Source organism: Mesoplodon bidens (genome assembly GCF_964165515.1).
Source record: "Mesoplodon bidens genome assembly, chromosome: 15".
In the NCBI taxonomy this organism is placed as follows: Eukaryota; Metazoa; Chordata; class Mammalia; order Artiodactyla; family Ziphiidae; genus Mesoplodon; species Mesoplodon bidens.
Genome location: NC_138171.1, coordinates 53,974,496 through 53,990,461, shown reverse-complemented (window position 1 = coordinate 53,990,461; position 15,966 = coordinate 53,974,496). Strand labels below are relative to the sequence as shown.

At 45.5% G+C, this 15,966-nt stretch overlaps 1 protein-coding gene across 2 annotated transcripts in view; it reads right to left on the bottom strand.

The window, feature by feature from the left end:
- MYH11 (myosin heavy chain 11) overlaps window positions 1–12,906 on the bottom strand; it is a 126,527-nt gene extending 113,621 nt beyond the window's left edge. For both annotated transcript variants that reach the window (XM_081257429.1, XM_081257430.1), the window contains exon 1: window positions 12,694–12,906. The gene's annotated coding sequence lies outside the window, so the exon portion shown is untranslated. The remainder of the gene's footprint in view (window positions 1–12,693) is intronic.
- Between the last annotated feature and the right edge of the window lie 3,060 nt (window positions 12,907–15,966).

Genomic DNA, 15,966 nt, shown 5'->3' with positions numbered 1-15,966 from the left:
CTAGGAGTTTGGGGTTGATAGATGCAAATTATTACATTTAGAATGGATAAACAACAAGGTCCTAATGTGTAGCACAGGGAACTATATTCAATATCCTGTGATAAACCATAATGGAAAAGAATATTTTAAAAAAGAATGTTAAAAAAAGAAGAAATAATAGAAGTGATAATTCATAGACTTAATGCTGGTTACAGATTTGCACACAATTTTTGAACATTAAAAGACTATAAATTGGGCTTCCCTGGTGGCACTGTGGTTGAGAGTCTGCCTGCTGATGCAGGGGACATGGGTTTGTGCCCCGGTCCAGGAAGATCCCACATGCCATGGAGCGGCTGGGCCCGTGAGCCATGGCCGCTGAGCCTGTGCATCCGGAGCCTGTGCTCCACAACGGGAGAGGCCACAACAGTGAGAGGCCCGCGTACCGCAAAAAAGAAGAAAAAAAAAAGACTATTAATTAATTAAAATGCAAATTATAGATTTGAGAAATAAAAAAATTAAAAATTAACAAGAAGATTTTTCCCTTTCATCTTAACATATTTATTTGTCATTTACATGCTTTAAAATCCTCTCATTGTAAATGCACAATTCAATGATTTTTAGTAAAGTTACAGAGCTGTGCATTATCATGATGCTAAATTTTGGACCATTCCCATCATCTCAAAAAGGATTTCCTCATGCTGGTCTGCAATCACTCCCTGTTCCTACCCACAACCCTCAGCAACCACTAATCTACTATCTGTCTCTATAGATTTGCCTTTTCGGGGCATTGCATATAAATGGAATAACACAATAGATGACTTTGGACCATGCAAAGATATTTATGATATCTTTTTAGGTTAAAAACAATATGAATAAATGGAATACACAGCAATAAAAAGGAACAAACTACACAATAAAATAGACGAATCTCAAAAGCAAGCTCAGTGAAAGAAGCAAGACCCAGTCTACATGCTCTATTATTCCACTAATGTGGAAGTCTAGAAAAGGCAAAACTATGGTGACAGAAAGCAGATCAGTGGTTGCCAGAGGCTGGGGAGGCCACTGACCGCCAAGAGGCACAAAGGGAATCTGGGGGCGATGAAAACATTCTATATCCTGATTACGGTGGTGATTATATAACTGTATACATTTGACAAAACTCATTGAGCTGTACACTTAAAAATCAGTGAATTTTTTTAAAAATGGTGAGTTATATGTAGATTATACCTCAATAAAGCTGATTAAAATATTTATAATAGAGTAATTCTTGTCATTTTTTATGTCCGTGTATACATTTTTAAAAGTCTAGAAAACTACACACTAAAATATTAAACTAGGGTTCTATTTGGTCAAATATGGGACAAGAGTTGAAAGGTGAATATGTTTAAATCCATGAGCTCATAATGATTAAAAAAAATTCACAAGTCATCCTTGTAAGATGCTGGGGAATCAACCCGTTGTATTGAAAACTGGTAAAGAAAAGGGGAAACTAAAACACTGATGCTGCCTTTCTACAAACTGTTCCTCAAGGTCACTAAATAATTGACAAGAAGTCTGTCTTTATATAAAATGTCAAGTCATTAAATGCCCTCTCAACATGGGGAGCCCATTTGTAACAGATTCTCCATTCTGTTGTCTAGATGTGTACATGAGACAAGGTGTTGAAGCAACAGACTCTTTATAGGCCGATCCAAGGGCCCATTCCAGACCCTCTGACCATACCTGAAGGAGCTGCCCTGCTCTAGTAACACCTGCTCTCACTCAGCTCCTCCAGCTGACCCCATCTCTCCTCCCCCATCCACTGTCTGTTCCAAAGAACTAAGGTGCAAGCTGAGTTAGGATGTACAGCCACCAGGACGTACTGTGTGGTTGATCCCCCTACTTCAGCAGAAAACAATTCATAACTCTTTTGAATTCACCAACATAATCTCCACACTTAGGCCAACAAATCCCACGGAGATGGAGTAACCCCCATATCCCATCAATGGGCCCCTGGAGCTGGGCAGCCACCTCCTAAAATGCAGACTTTGCAAGGCAAAAATCAGAGGGGCAGTTACTCCCACTTTTCTCTTCTGGGGTGAAAATAACAATAATACAAAACAAAGGCTGCCAACAAATTCACTTAATCCCAAACTTATTTTAAAGTAAAAATACAAATTAAAAAAAAAAACCCAAAAGCTGATTTGTTCAGAAGGGATGGTTATTTCTTCTGGGAGACCTGATCTAGTAGCTCATTTTTTTTTTTAAAAGATGGAGAAATGGGTGAATCATTCCCTAAATCTGAATAATCACTTCAGTTATTCCAAAAAGTGAACTAAAGAATCGTAGAGAATGTGCACTGTCCCAGGTTTAACAATCACGTTTCCTGCATTTTTAAATTGTTATTGAATTTCTCTTGGGATGTAATGAGTCCAACATCCTCCCTTCACCTCACTTTCACTGTTTAAAAAAAAAAATACTACCTTCTACTTAGAAGAATTCCAGCCAATAAAGGTGGAAGAAATGATGAAACAAAAACGTAGCGATTTTGGAACTCTGAATAAAATAATGGGCCTTGACAATGACTATCAATGTTGCTAAAACATCAGACCATTGATTCTCAAACTTCCTTGTGCATCAGCTTCACTCGGGCAGCTGTGGAATCACAGATGGCTGGGCCCACCCCAGAGCTTCCAAGTCAGTAGGTCTGGGATGAGCCCAAGACCTGCATTTCTAACAGGTTCCCAGGTGATGCTGAGGATGCTGGCCTGGGGTCCACACTTTCAGACCCACTGTATTAGATGAAAAGCAGACGGCAAACTTCATAATGGATGGATCGGGCTGGCACCTCCTATACCTACTCATTAACCTTAACGTTGCAAAAACAAAGTCGATCAGAGGTTATGTGCCTCCAGAGGGGTTGCTCTAGGAAGTGCCACCACCACCAATAAAATATTCTTACAAAAAGGAAAAGGGGGTGGTGTTGGGGGACCGAAGCCAACAAAGCCTCTGGATCTAACACCAATTTAAGGGAAATGCAGGGCACAGGGAACATGCCAAACAAGGTCACGGGCATGTGACAAAGCCCACAAGGTGGGAAAGCATAGGACAAATGACTCAGTTTCTTTAACAGGTAAAGTATTTTAAAAAAGGGTAACCTATAGATTAGAAGGGACTTTGGGACCCACAAAGAAATGGGAGGAGGGTGGGGGTGAAATGATTGGCCTCATATGGAAGGTGAGTGACAGGAACCAAGGGGTACGTCATACTGTTCTCTCCACTTTTGCATATGTTTGAAAATTTTCATAATGAAAAGGTCTAACAAGTACAATAAAAGACGAACACTGACAGAGGCAGAGAAAGAACTCCCCTATCCTGTCAACATGCACATCCACATACGGAGCAAATCAGAAATAAAAGTACATTTTGCTGTCTTAAAAAGCCACGCTTTAGGGACTTTCCTGGTGGCGCAGCGGTTAAGAATCCGCCTGCCAATGCAGGGGACATGGGTTCGAACCCTGGTCCGGGAAGATCCCACATGCCGTGGAGCAACTAAGCCCGTGTGCCACAACTACTGAGCCTGTGTGCCACAACCACTGAAGCCCGCGTGCCTAGAGCCCGTGCTCCGCAACGAGAAGCCACCGCAATGAGAAGCCCACACACCACAACGAAGAGTAGCCCCCGCTTGCCGCAACTAGAGAAAGCCTACGTGCAGCAACAAAGACCCAACGCAGCCATAAATAAATAAATAAATAAGAAAATCATATAGTATTTATAGATGAAATGATAAATCTGGGGTTTACCTCAAAATAATCAGGGCAGGGAGGAAATTTGGGTGGAGCCAGGATCGGCCCAGTGTTAATTGCTGGAGTCGCTTGATGGAGTACCTGTAGGAGGGTTAAACTCTTCTGTCTACTTTTGCATGATTGACATTTTCCTTAAAAGGAAAGATATTACTACGCAAAATTTATAAAACTATCTTCTACGTGTAAGCAATGTCAATATCACACCATCTCTCACTTGGCTGTATGTCATACCCAGGCAGAGTTTTTTGAACACCAAACAGTGATACTTAACACTCCTGGCCTCCTCACAGGCCCTGGGCTAAATCCTTCACATGCAGGACCATCGAGCGACACCACCACAGCCTTAGGAGTTCCGTTTGATGGTCAGCTCCACCTTACAGACATGGAAACTGGGGCTCAAAGAGGTGAAGGAATCTGCCTGAGGTCACACAGCTAAAAAGTGGCAGAGCTGGGATCCGAACCCAGGTCTGATTCGAAGCCTGTGCTCTTCTGTCTCCTACACAAGCTTGATGGGCTTGTCAGAAGCTCAGTGGAGTATTTGCAATCAATGAACCAACCCTTTAAGGCACCTAGCACAGTGACCGGCACATAATAAACATTCAAAATGGGACCCAAATCAGATGAAGTGAACTATAACTCCACACCGCGATAAGAACAAACCTCACAAACACTTGTGTGAAAGAAGGCAAAACACAAGAAGGACATACTGTGCGATTCTGTTTGCAGGCAGAACGTGAAGATGCTGCGAGTTCAGTTCCAGACCATCTCAATAAAGCAAATATCACAATAAAGCAAGTCACATGGATATTTTGGTTTCCCAGTGCTTATAAAGGTTATGTTTACACTATGCTGTCATCTATTAAGTGTATAACAGCATTATGTCGAATGTGTTATTATGTTAACATATGCACCTTAATTAAAAATACTTGATTGCTAAAAAATGCTAGCCATCATCTGAGCCTTCAGCGAGTCATAGCAGCAACAACAAAATCACTGATCACAGATCACCATAACAAATATTGTAATGAAAAAGCCTTAAATGTAGCAAGAATTACCAAAATGTGTCACAGAGACACAAAGTGAGCAAATGCTGTTGGAAAAATGGCACCGATAGACTTGCTCGACACAGATTTGCCATAAGCCTTTAATTTGTAAAAAAAACACAGTATCTGTGAAGGGCAATAACACGAGGTGTGCCTGTATATAAGGTTCAAAACCAGGCAAATCTAACCTAAGGTGGTAGATGTCAGATGTTGTAACTGGAAGTGTAGGACATGATGGGGGTTTGTGGGGTTGATGTTCTGTTTCTTGATCTGAGTGCCAGTCACATGGGTGTGCCCACTTTGTGGAAATTCACCAGGCTGCATACCCACAGGGAGGTGTACTGTTCTGATATAAAGTATACTTCAATGGAAAAAATTTTTTTTTCTTTTTATCTTTAATTATGGTAAAATACACATAATAAAATTCACCACCTTAAGCACTTAATTGTGCAGTTCGGTAGTATAAGTACAATCAATGAAAAGTTTTTGAATGGTAGCCAAGTATACTCAAGAGGGCCGGGAGACATGTTTTATTTGTTTAGAGCAGCATGACAACTAAGTGGGCTCTTTCTAATTACGATGTTGGTGAGTTGCCCTACAAATCAGAAAAAAAAAGCAAAAACTACAACAGAAAAATAAAAGGACAGAGGAATTCCCACTGCCACGAACCCTGCCTAATCTAGGACTCAAAAATGCAAACAAGGGCTTCCCTGGTGGCGCAGTGGTTGAGAGTCCGCCTGCCGATGCAGGGGACACGGGTTCGTGCCCCTATCCCGGAAGATCCCACATGCCGCGGAGCGGCTGGGCCCGCGAGCCATGGCCGCGGAGCCTGTGTGTCCGGAGCCTGTGCTCCGCAACGGGAGAGGCCACAGCAGTGAGAGGCCCGCGTACAGCAAAAAAAAAAAAAAAAAAAAAAAAAAATGTAAATAAGATCAAGCACAAAGATTCAGGCTCTGCCCAGAAAAAGGAGAGAGGCTGGGTTGCTTCCCATGTCTTTGAAGTCTGACAGTCACGATGTGTGAAATCTGTTTTGGTCAAAAGAAAGAAGGAGAAGGGAAGAGGAGCTTGGCTTCACCCTAGAATGGCGTTTCTCAGAGTGTGTTCCTTGGAACCCTAATCCCTCAAAATATTTGGGGTGGGGTGGGGCAGGATTCAGGGAGGTTGAGACACTCTTCAGAAATCAATTCTGGGGACTTCCCTGGTGGTCCAGTGGTTAAGACTCTGTGCTTCCAATGCGGGGGATGCGGGTTTGATCCCTGGTCAGGGAACTAAGATCCCACATGCCTTGAGGCATGGCCAAAAAAAAAAAAAAGAAATCGATTCTGTGGTCAAATCCATTTGAAAAGCACTACACATCTACCCACCCCATCATTAAGAGGGAGAAATCCCATCGGGATATCTGAGGTCCTGACATCTGAAAGCTATTTCACTCCTTTGAGCCCATGGCTCTCAAAAACATTTAGCCACAGACCTCTTTTCCCACCAAACACTGATTAAATCCCATAGATTTGTCTTGAGAAAATGTGGTGAGCCTAGCAAATTAATATTATTAATATTAGTAATCATAGCTGCTGCTTTATCTTATTGAATGCCAGCTATTATCTCATTTAATCCCCTCAAAAAGGCTATGCGAAGCACCATTACCTCTGGTTTACAGATGAGGAAACTGAGGCGCAGAGAGGTTAAGTAACTTGCCCATCATGGCACAGCTAGTTATGGTGGAATCTGAATAAAGATATATTTTCAAAGTGATCTTTTCTGCTTTGTCTACCTTCTTTGAAATAGGGAGAGAACTTGAGGACTGAAAGAAATACAGACACACACAGGACACACCCTGCATCGGTCTGCGGCAACTTGAAGTCTCCAGATAACTTGGTTTTATTGCCGCAAGGGCTCGCCTCAGCGTCCACCCAGAGCCTTGAGTTTTTAAAATATGGGGTAGTGGACGATCAGGCAAAAAGTGTCAGGTCAGACATTAGGTGAGGCACATGGGGGAACGCAAAGCAGTTTGCAAGACTGCAGCAGTGATCAGAGAGCACAATTCTCCATGCACCGAATGGAAGGAAAACTTGGTCTGCACCTCCCTGCTGCTAGAGCAGGGTTTCTCTCAACCTCGGTACTGCTGACATTTGGGGCTGGATAATTCTTTGTTGGTGGGATGGATGGTGGGCAGAAGCCATGTAGCAGAGGGGGAGTGGTGGGCAGGCCGAGAGTCGGGGGAGGAGGACTGTCGTGTGTAGTTTAAGGCCATTAGTAGCATCTGTGGTCTCTACCCAATAGAGGCTAGTAGCACACCCTCCCCGCCCCAGTCATGACAACCAAAAATGTCTCCAGATATTGCTAGGTGTCCCCTGGGGGAAAAAATTGTCCCAACCAACCTGGAATGCCAAGTGTAGAAGGTCACATGGGTGGGGTGTGAGCACATGAGAGCAGACAAGAGACAGACACCCAGACAGCCGAACCTCAAGGAGACTCCACACCGACCTGGTTTCTTCCTCTCAAGCCTTCCTCCCCCACCACCCCCTGTCCAATGTCCTGCATCAGCTCCGAGAGCTGAAAGGACACCTTCAGGATCATTATACAGGACAGATGGATACGACCTCCAGTTCATGATCAGTGGCATTAGCAACGCCTGACATGGCCGAGTGTGTCGGCTCCATACACAGTCCTGTATTCCTCACCAACAACACCCAGCTTCGTTCCTTGAGCGCAGACAAGCTGTTCGTTAGCTTCTGTAAGACCACAGGGTTACAGGTCCCCGTTCTGTGCCGAACCTGCTGGGTGACTCTGGGCAAGTTACTCTCCCTCTCTGGGCCTTGTGCTTTTCATTTGGGGATAGAAATATGGAGGGCTAGCTAGCTGTAACATTTTATGATAACTGTGATTCCAGATCAAAGGGTTGAAGTTGAACCAACTGAGAATGTTTAACTATTTTAGCTTGTTTTAGCATCGGTTTTATTTTCCCCAGGGGAACTCAGGGGTAAAAGATCTTGCCCCTTCTGCTTCTGTATTAATGGAAAATGAATAAAATACCCCAGAGTCCAAACAGTAGCAGGATTTGCACATCATCAGGCCTAGTTAACAGCTTCCCTCAGTATTTTACTGCCAAGATTTTAGACCAGAGACACCAACCCAAATGTCCCTGGGGTCAGGTGAGCAATGCAAGGTGACCCAGGCTGGAGGTGGTTGGACAGAGCCCTCTGGTCCTGCCCAAAGAGCGTGGCAGCTTCTCACCTCCCACTGGGGTGAGTGAGAATGTGGGCCCTGCATTGTCAGATTTCCAACAGACCCCGAAGTCTGCATTTAGGAATGAAATACCCACCCCTAAAGTTAAATCACTGCACATTTTGAATGCCATGCAGGCAAAATGAAAACCCTCTGGGCTTGATCTAGAACACGAACCACCAGCTGTCGGGACCTCTGCAGAGGAGCAACTATTTCAAGGTCTGGCCCAGGTGTGGGAGGAGCCAAAGTGAAGAGGGAAGCAGGGAGGGGGTGGGCCCCCCAGATGCACCAGATCTCCAAGCTCCAAACTGTCCCCACGAGTAATCGGGACTTTAAATCTGTCATCAATAATAATATCACTGTGCCTTTTCTATTCATGGGATATCGGGCCAGGCAATTTATTATATACACCATCTTGCTATGTCTCCTAAGCGTTCAGCAAGGTGGGCATTATTTATTATTCCTGTAAGACTATGGAGGTCCCGGAAGGTAAGTGAAAGTAAAGGCTTTTGCTTGTAAAAGCTGGAGCCGAGATTTGAACCCAGATCTGACACCTGACCTACTCTTAGCAAAAAGTCTCTTCCTTGCTTGAACTTCCTTGCATGGACTGGTCCCCGTGCCACTCCCCCACCAGCTGCACCCCTTCTGATATCTGCCTAACTCATTAGAATACTGTTTTTAAAGTACCTCCAGAAGGAAGTTCTTATAATCAGTAAAGCTAAATTATTTTTACCTCCCCAAGAGAACTTGGTTAGCAAGAGGTCTGGTGGGTCTCACGGAGGATGCTTTGAGGATTAGAGAGAACTGGCCATTTCTGGCCCTAAAAGCCCTACTGTGCCTTGTGTCTTGCAACTCTGGCTTACCACAGCTTAAAAGAAATGTAGTCTCCTATATGCCCATTTGAAGTTTAAATTTACAATGTCTTTAGAGGACTGTTTAGCAATATCTATCCATTTTCAATGTGCATGCTCTCTAACTTAGCAAATTACATTGCTGGGAATTTATCCTACAGATAAACTCATGTAATTAGACATAAATAGATACACAAAGATGGTCCCTGAAGTCCTGTTTATATGGTGGAGTGAAGCTGGTATGTTTCAATAAGAGGTTGTTTCAGTAAGATGCTATCCTTCCACATAATAGAATATTATGCAGATGATAAAAAGAAACACCACAGTGTGCTGATATAGAAAGATGAAGATATGTAATCAAGTGAAAAAAAACACCTAATTTACAATGCCAATATTCGTGCAAAAAAGGAAGATTTGACATAGAAAAGCTTTGGAAAGATGTGCAAGAATACATTAACCATGTTTATATCAATATCTAAAGATAGGGAAGAGTGGAGAGGTGGGGAAGGAGAAAGAGGGTCAGGAATTCTACCTGGAGAGGCATTCTACCTGGAGACCAGGGAATGGCTATAATGACCCACAGGGGTCTCAGACACTGGTCCCTTCTGAGATTCTGTATCATTTGTTGCATGCTTCACCAGCAGAGGGAAGGGAGTTCAAGCCTGCATGGGTGAGCAGGAGGCGAGCACTATGGTCCTTTCTTAGGGACTTTGATGAGGGCTGTTCCTCCTTAGCCCCCAAATCACTGATGCAACTCAGAGACACCCAACTTCCCCCTGCAGGAACAACGGGCAGCGCTAGCTTCTTCCTCCATCATCTGATCCCTTACAAAAGTTTCTTCAAAGTCAACTATTCAAAACAGAACAAAACAAAAATTTCCTTCAAATTCCGACTTGGCCTTTTCCAGACTCAGCCTTTCCCCCATGGTGTGGCCATAGTTAACTGTGTTTAAAGGTCAGGGGTAGAGGGAAGAGACCCCTGGTAGCAAAAAGTCACCGTGGAAGCCAGACAGGCTCCTCCCACTCACAGGTGAGCTCTTAAAGGATGCCCTCGAGACCCTAAATGAATCAAAAAAGGGCCAATAAATCTGGTATCAATCATGTTCCTGACACAGGTGAGGAAGTGTGTCTATATTCGAGTGGAAGAAGAATAGGAACTGAGTTTATGAAAAGACATTACACAAAAAGAAAATTAAGGGCAAGTTTCTCTTTTACGGAAAGACTATACCATAGGGTTCCTGGTTCTGCAAAGTACCAGATGGGCTACACTGAGCAAGATCCTTAAGGTCTCTGGTCATGTATGTTATAAATAACCATCCACAGAAGTTCACCAGGGGCCAGACACTGTGCTAAATCCTTCATATGCATGATCCCCTTGAACCCTCCCAAAAGGGCAATCCCTTAGGCTCTGTAGTTAGAAAGAGCTAGGTTTGTAGAATCTTGTCTACCTCATTGGCTATTTGAGCTATCTTGAGCAAGTTATTCAGACTCCACATTTGTAAAACAGGGCCAATAATAATAGCATCCATTCCAAAGGGCTGTTGTAAAGACTTAGAAACATGATGCCTGTCCAGGATTCAGTGTGTTGTCCAGCAAAAGTGATCAACTAACATTAGCTATTCTCACGAGCCCCATTTTACAGATGGGAAAACTGAGGTTTGGGAAGGTCAAACTGGATGATTTCTAAATTTGCTTGTGATGTTCTCAGACTCCAGTGGATTTCAAATTGGATGTGGTTTTCCAGAAAAATCTAATATGTACCCAATTTTAGAAGTACATAGGTTGTGCCTACAGCATAAAATCCACCTGTTTGGATTCAATACACTGAGGAAAGGAGAAGACAACTTTCTCACCCCAAAAATAAAACTTCCAAATAAGAGAGAGTAGGAAAAGGTAATCCCCCTTTCCTCCCAAATGTTTTCTCCTCCGGACTCCCCCACTTGTTCCCAAACGGGAAGGACAAGGGCAAAGAAATCTCCAGAGGCATGACCAGCAAAGCTGCAATACAAGGCTAATTTGTGAGGGGGCCCGAGGATGGCCTCATGGAAAACGCTACCATAAATGGGCATGTTTGCCTCAATCTCAGCCCTCACACAGAAAAGTAAGGATAACAAATCCATAACAAATACCTTGTACGGAATAACACGTCTACTTCAGACATGATAATAAGATACACAGTGTTTACGAGCCCTAGAAGCTTCTCGAGGAAGGCCCGGCTAGTTCACGTTTTGGACTCTTGGGATGGCAGCCCACCTAATCTAGTCATCAGGCCAACTAGATGACCCCACCACAGGGGACAAACAGTGCATTTTATTTTAAATTTGCAAAAAGTCAGTTTATGTTTTCTTCAAAGAGGTGATAAGCACTTGCCTTACTGGACACATCTGGTCCTATCAGAAACCTGATTCCAACAGAGTTTTTGATCATGGTAAAGAAAAAAGATGGTGGGGTCAGGGGTATAGAATTAGCATCAGACAGACACAAGAATGGGATCCACCACTTGTTAGCTGTGAGACACTGGGCAAATTACTTAACCTCTCTGAGCCTCAGCTACCTTGTATACTAAACAGGCATATAATGACTCCCTTAAAAGCTTGTTGCAATGATTAAATGAGATTAAGTCAAACGCTGCTACAGTGCACGGCAGATAAGTGCTCTGTCAATGGTAGTTTATCTCAATGCGAAAGCACCAAGGAAAGACTGCGTTTCCTTCCATGGATCTTCAATATCCTATTTCACACACTGCTATCTAATGACTTTCAGTTCTGCTTCTTTAAGCTCCTTCTCTGTATAAAATGGCCACTTTGCAATTTAATCTATCAATTCTTAATACTGTAGTAAATGCTCCCTTTCTTGGGGTTTCTAAATATTTACTTTTACTTCTTGATAAGTATGGCTTTGAATGGTGCCTTTCCTCAAGCAGCTAAATCCCCACCAGCTGTCAGTGCAGAGAGAGAACATACAACAGGCAGTAGCCACTTTCTCTCACTTTGCCCACTTAGTGGGACATGAGAGTAACATGTGTATTGGATGCTCTGCAGGAAATCCCAGCCCAATCTTAGCTAACGCACCTGCAGACTTTGTAAGCAAATGTGGACTCTGGCATCCGTATGAGTATTTGAGGCCCTTGGGGTCAACCTGGATGAGATTTTTAAAAATCTGGAGGAGGGTTGTGTGTCTGGAAGAAAATCAAGCTGTAATAAATAAACTGGATCATAACCAGCCTATCACTCAAGGGTTATCAGCAGGCATCCTCTTGAGTGAGGAAAAAACACTCCCCTTTCTGCCCAGGTGTTTTTAATTGATATAATGCATTAACAGAACTAAGCAAGCTCCACTGGAAGCCATACTTTGCCTGCCTATGTGATAGGAAATGACTTTTCAGTGAAGCTCAGCTGCACTCTTTTTGTGCCCAAAATAAAAGAAGCCTTGTTGTTCAAGCTGGACCTCTGTGATTTCTAAGGGAGCACATCTCTCAGATTTGCCTCATAACAAGAATCATCTGGGACTCACCTATATAGGGAACAGTTTTTCTGAAGATTCTAGTGTAACCGAAGTTGGGCTCGGGCATTATCTTTAATAAGTACCCCCAAGGTGGTACTTATCATTGGTTACCTTGGGAGATGCTGTTTTGGGGGAAAGCTAGGAGGATGGGGCGGAGAGAAATGAAAATTGTGAACCCCCAGCCCCATAGTCCTTAAGAGGAGGACAACAGATGCTCCTCACTGCTCCCCAGCCCCTGTAGGATGTCTTCTAGGATCCTTAAACCCTCTACTCAATTTCCCTTCCCCCACCAGGACCACATACTTACAGATCTCCAACTGCGGGGAGAGCGGAGAAGAAACTGGATGGAGAGCTCCTATCTGGCACACCTCCCAGGCAGGGGCGTCCAAACCTCCCCGCTCGCCTGGGACGCCTGTCTTTATAGACCCGGAGCTGCCCGCGGGAGGGAAAGGGGAGGCGGCGGAGGGGGGCGGAGTGGGTGTGAGTCTCGCGCTGCTCCCTCCGCAGCGCCACCTGCAGGGTCCGAAAAGCGCGGCTTTGGTCCAGGCCTCGCGCGCACCTGTCGCGGCGCCCGTAGAGGGGCGCACCCAGGCGGGGCCGCAGAGGGGAGCGGGGGGCCGCAGGGCTGCCGGGAAAGGAGCAACGGACAGAAGCGTTCGGGGCCAGTGTCCTACCCCGGCTCTGGGACAGTTACCGAGACTCCGGGTCCCTAAAGAAAGGGGTTGAGCGGCCGGCGTCTATAGCGGATGCTTGAGAATTTCTCCCTTGAGTCAGTTCCAGCCGCACGGGCTTTAACCGCTTCCTCCGCGTGGCGGGAACTGTGGGGGGCCCGAGTTGATAGCTCCTCTCCCCGCTCGCCATTTTTCTTCGTCCCCCACTACCTGGAAAGGGCCTGGCCGTGCTGCGTGAAGGGTGGGGAAAGGGCATTTTTTGAACTTTGCTAAGTACAAGGCAAGACCCACCAACTCTGCTGGGAATTGTGCAGAAAGGGGAAGTTTTTACTTTTCCCAACTTGGCATCCCCACCTCCACCCACAAGCAAAAAAAAAAAGGCCCAATTGTTGTGACTTCAGGACCTGGGTGTGCCATTCGCTGGCTGTGTGACCTCAGGCAAGTCATTTCCCTTCTCTGAGCCCCAGTGTCCGAAGCTGAAAAGTGTGTGTGTGTGTGCGTGTGTGTGTGTGTGTGTGTGTATAATTACGTAATTTGCAAGGTGCATGTCAGGATCCAAACAGAATGTGGGTGCCACGGCGCTCTTGAAAGTTCTCTTCACCTGCTCCTCCCCGCCCCAAGAAATTCTTGAAAATGAAGCTGCCTGAAAGTTTTCTCTCTCCCTCCCTCTTAGTACCACTCCCTTACCCCGTGTCCGCCCCACCCCCTCCTGTGTGTCTGACACCGTGTCTCTCCATCACCGTTTCTGTCTTGTTCTGCCTTTTTTCTCTATGTCTCCACCACTCTGCCCACCGCTGTCTCTTTCCGTCCCTCTGTCTCACTCTGTCTCTGGTCTCTGTGTCTCTGGTTCCAGATCTCCCTCCCTCTCTCACTCTCTCCATCTCTCTCTCCACTCGGTCACATGCACGCACACAGGCCATAAAAGGAAGCCGCGGCGGTGGGCTGGCCCCGCGCCAGGTCGGGGACCTGCGGGCAGCCGGGCGCCCCGCTCCCCGCCTGGCCCGGCTCCGAGGTTCCCGGCCGGTCCTTCCTACCCGGGCGGGCGGGAGACAACCCAAAAAGGGCAGGCGCAGGCTCCTTCCTGCAGGAATTCCCAGCGCCGCATACCAGCCCGGGGCTGCCGCTCCCCCTGACTAAATATGGTGCCGAACGGCCTCCCGGCGCCCCGCGGAGGTTGAGGGGGTGGCATCCGAGGCCAGCGGGGTGGGAAGGGGACCCTTCTGCTCCCGGCAGAGCCAGAAGGGGGCAGCCCCCAGTCCCCCGTGGGTCCCAGCTGCTTCCAGCCAGAGGGTTTACAGACGGTTAAAGATGTTGGAAGACCCTTACCAGGCTCTGTGCTTGGCACTCGCCCCAGTCTTATCCAACAAACCCTCCCCCAGCCACGAGGCCGGGTGATGGTGGGGCCTTTATTAATATCCCCATTTTGCAGGTGAGAAAACTGAGGCCCTGGGGGAGTGAAGGGATTTGCCTGAGCCCTCACTGGGTCCAGAGCCCACTGTTGCCATGATTCACTTCCAAGAGACTTTAAGGGGAAATGCCCAGGACAATTAGCCTTGAGGCTAAAGACTCCTCTCTGAGGTTAGATAACTAAGTTTGAATCTGCCAGTGCCATTTTCTAGCTATTTGGCCCTGTGCCTCAGTTTCCCTACCTGTAAAATGGGAGGAACATCAGTCACTTCTTCACTTCCCAGCTGTTTGTAAACAGTCCTTGAGATGATACATGTAAAATGAACATAGTACACTGCTTCATGTTAGCTGCTATTATTCAAAACAAACATGAAACCAAGCAGAGTTGCACCAGGCCTGGGGGACGTCATAATGGTGAGAGCCTGTCCTGCCCTCTGTTTCCTGCAGGCTACCAGTCTCCTCTGTAGAGTTCTGCATCTCAGACCCTCTCGGTCCCTTCATCCCTCCAACATCTTACCTGCTTTTCACCCCTGAAAACACGCAAGCCCAGCTCTCTACCCGACAATGGGCTTAAGTCAGAGAGTCAAAAACAGCCAGCATTCAGTTGGCTGGGACGTTAGGGGTAAAGTTCTTCAGAAAGTGATGAATGCGCTGCTTCCCCACGTACCTTTTAATGTCTGCACTGTAAAAGGAGTGGAAATTGTCTCTGCGTTAGTACAGGCTGATGTGGAGCAGAGAATAGGAAGGGGGAAAAACTGAAGTTGATCATCCCCTTCCCATCCTGGAAAGATAATCCAGAGCAGGCCATCAGAGTCTAACTTGCTGGCCTCAGAGTAAAAACGGGCACTTTTCTGGAGGCGTTAACATTGATATTCCAAAGGGGTGCATTTGATTCTTTAAAGAATTTGGTAACTTTTAAAAGAGAATAATTATAATAAATTATCAATAAATGAAGGCTTTATAACAGACACTGAATTGTACTACATTATCTCACCTAATCCTTATAACAACCCTATAAAGTACTTAAACGAGAAACCAGGTTTGGTGAGTGAAATAATCAGCCAATTTAGCACAGCTAGTTAATGGTAGAGCGGGAATCCCAACCCTGCCTGTGTGATGGAGTCTAGGGTAAGTAGATAAGTCTGAGGTTTTTAACTCATGATCTGCTAAGCACCAGCCAGGCAGCCACAGGATTGTCAGTGAACCTCTCTGAGCCTGTGTTTTCTCAAAGCACAGATGGTCAGAATCTTTGCCTCAATATGGAAAGTGTTTCATACCCTTCTGGTATACTCTAGAAGTACTCAGGGACAGTGTATGCACATAATAGTCATTCAATAAATATCTGTCCAATGCAGCTCAGATGTTTGAATCTTCAAAACCAGATACCTCCATTTTATTTCTCATGGCTCAAAAAGCCAGTTAAAGATAGAGGGGGAAAAAAAGTTACCTTCAAAAAACATTACTGTGACTGACTGAGGGCTGTCAAGTAAGTTTCTCTGGCA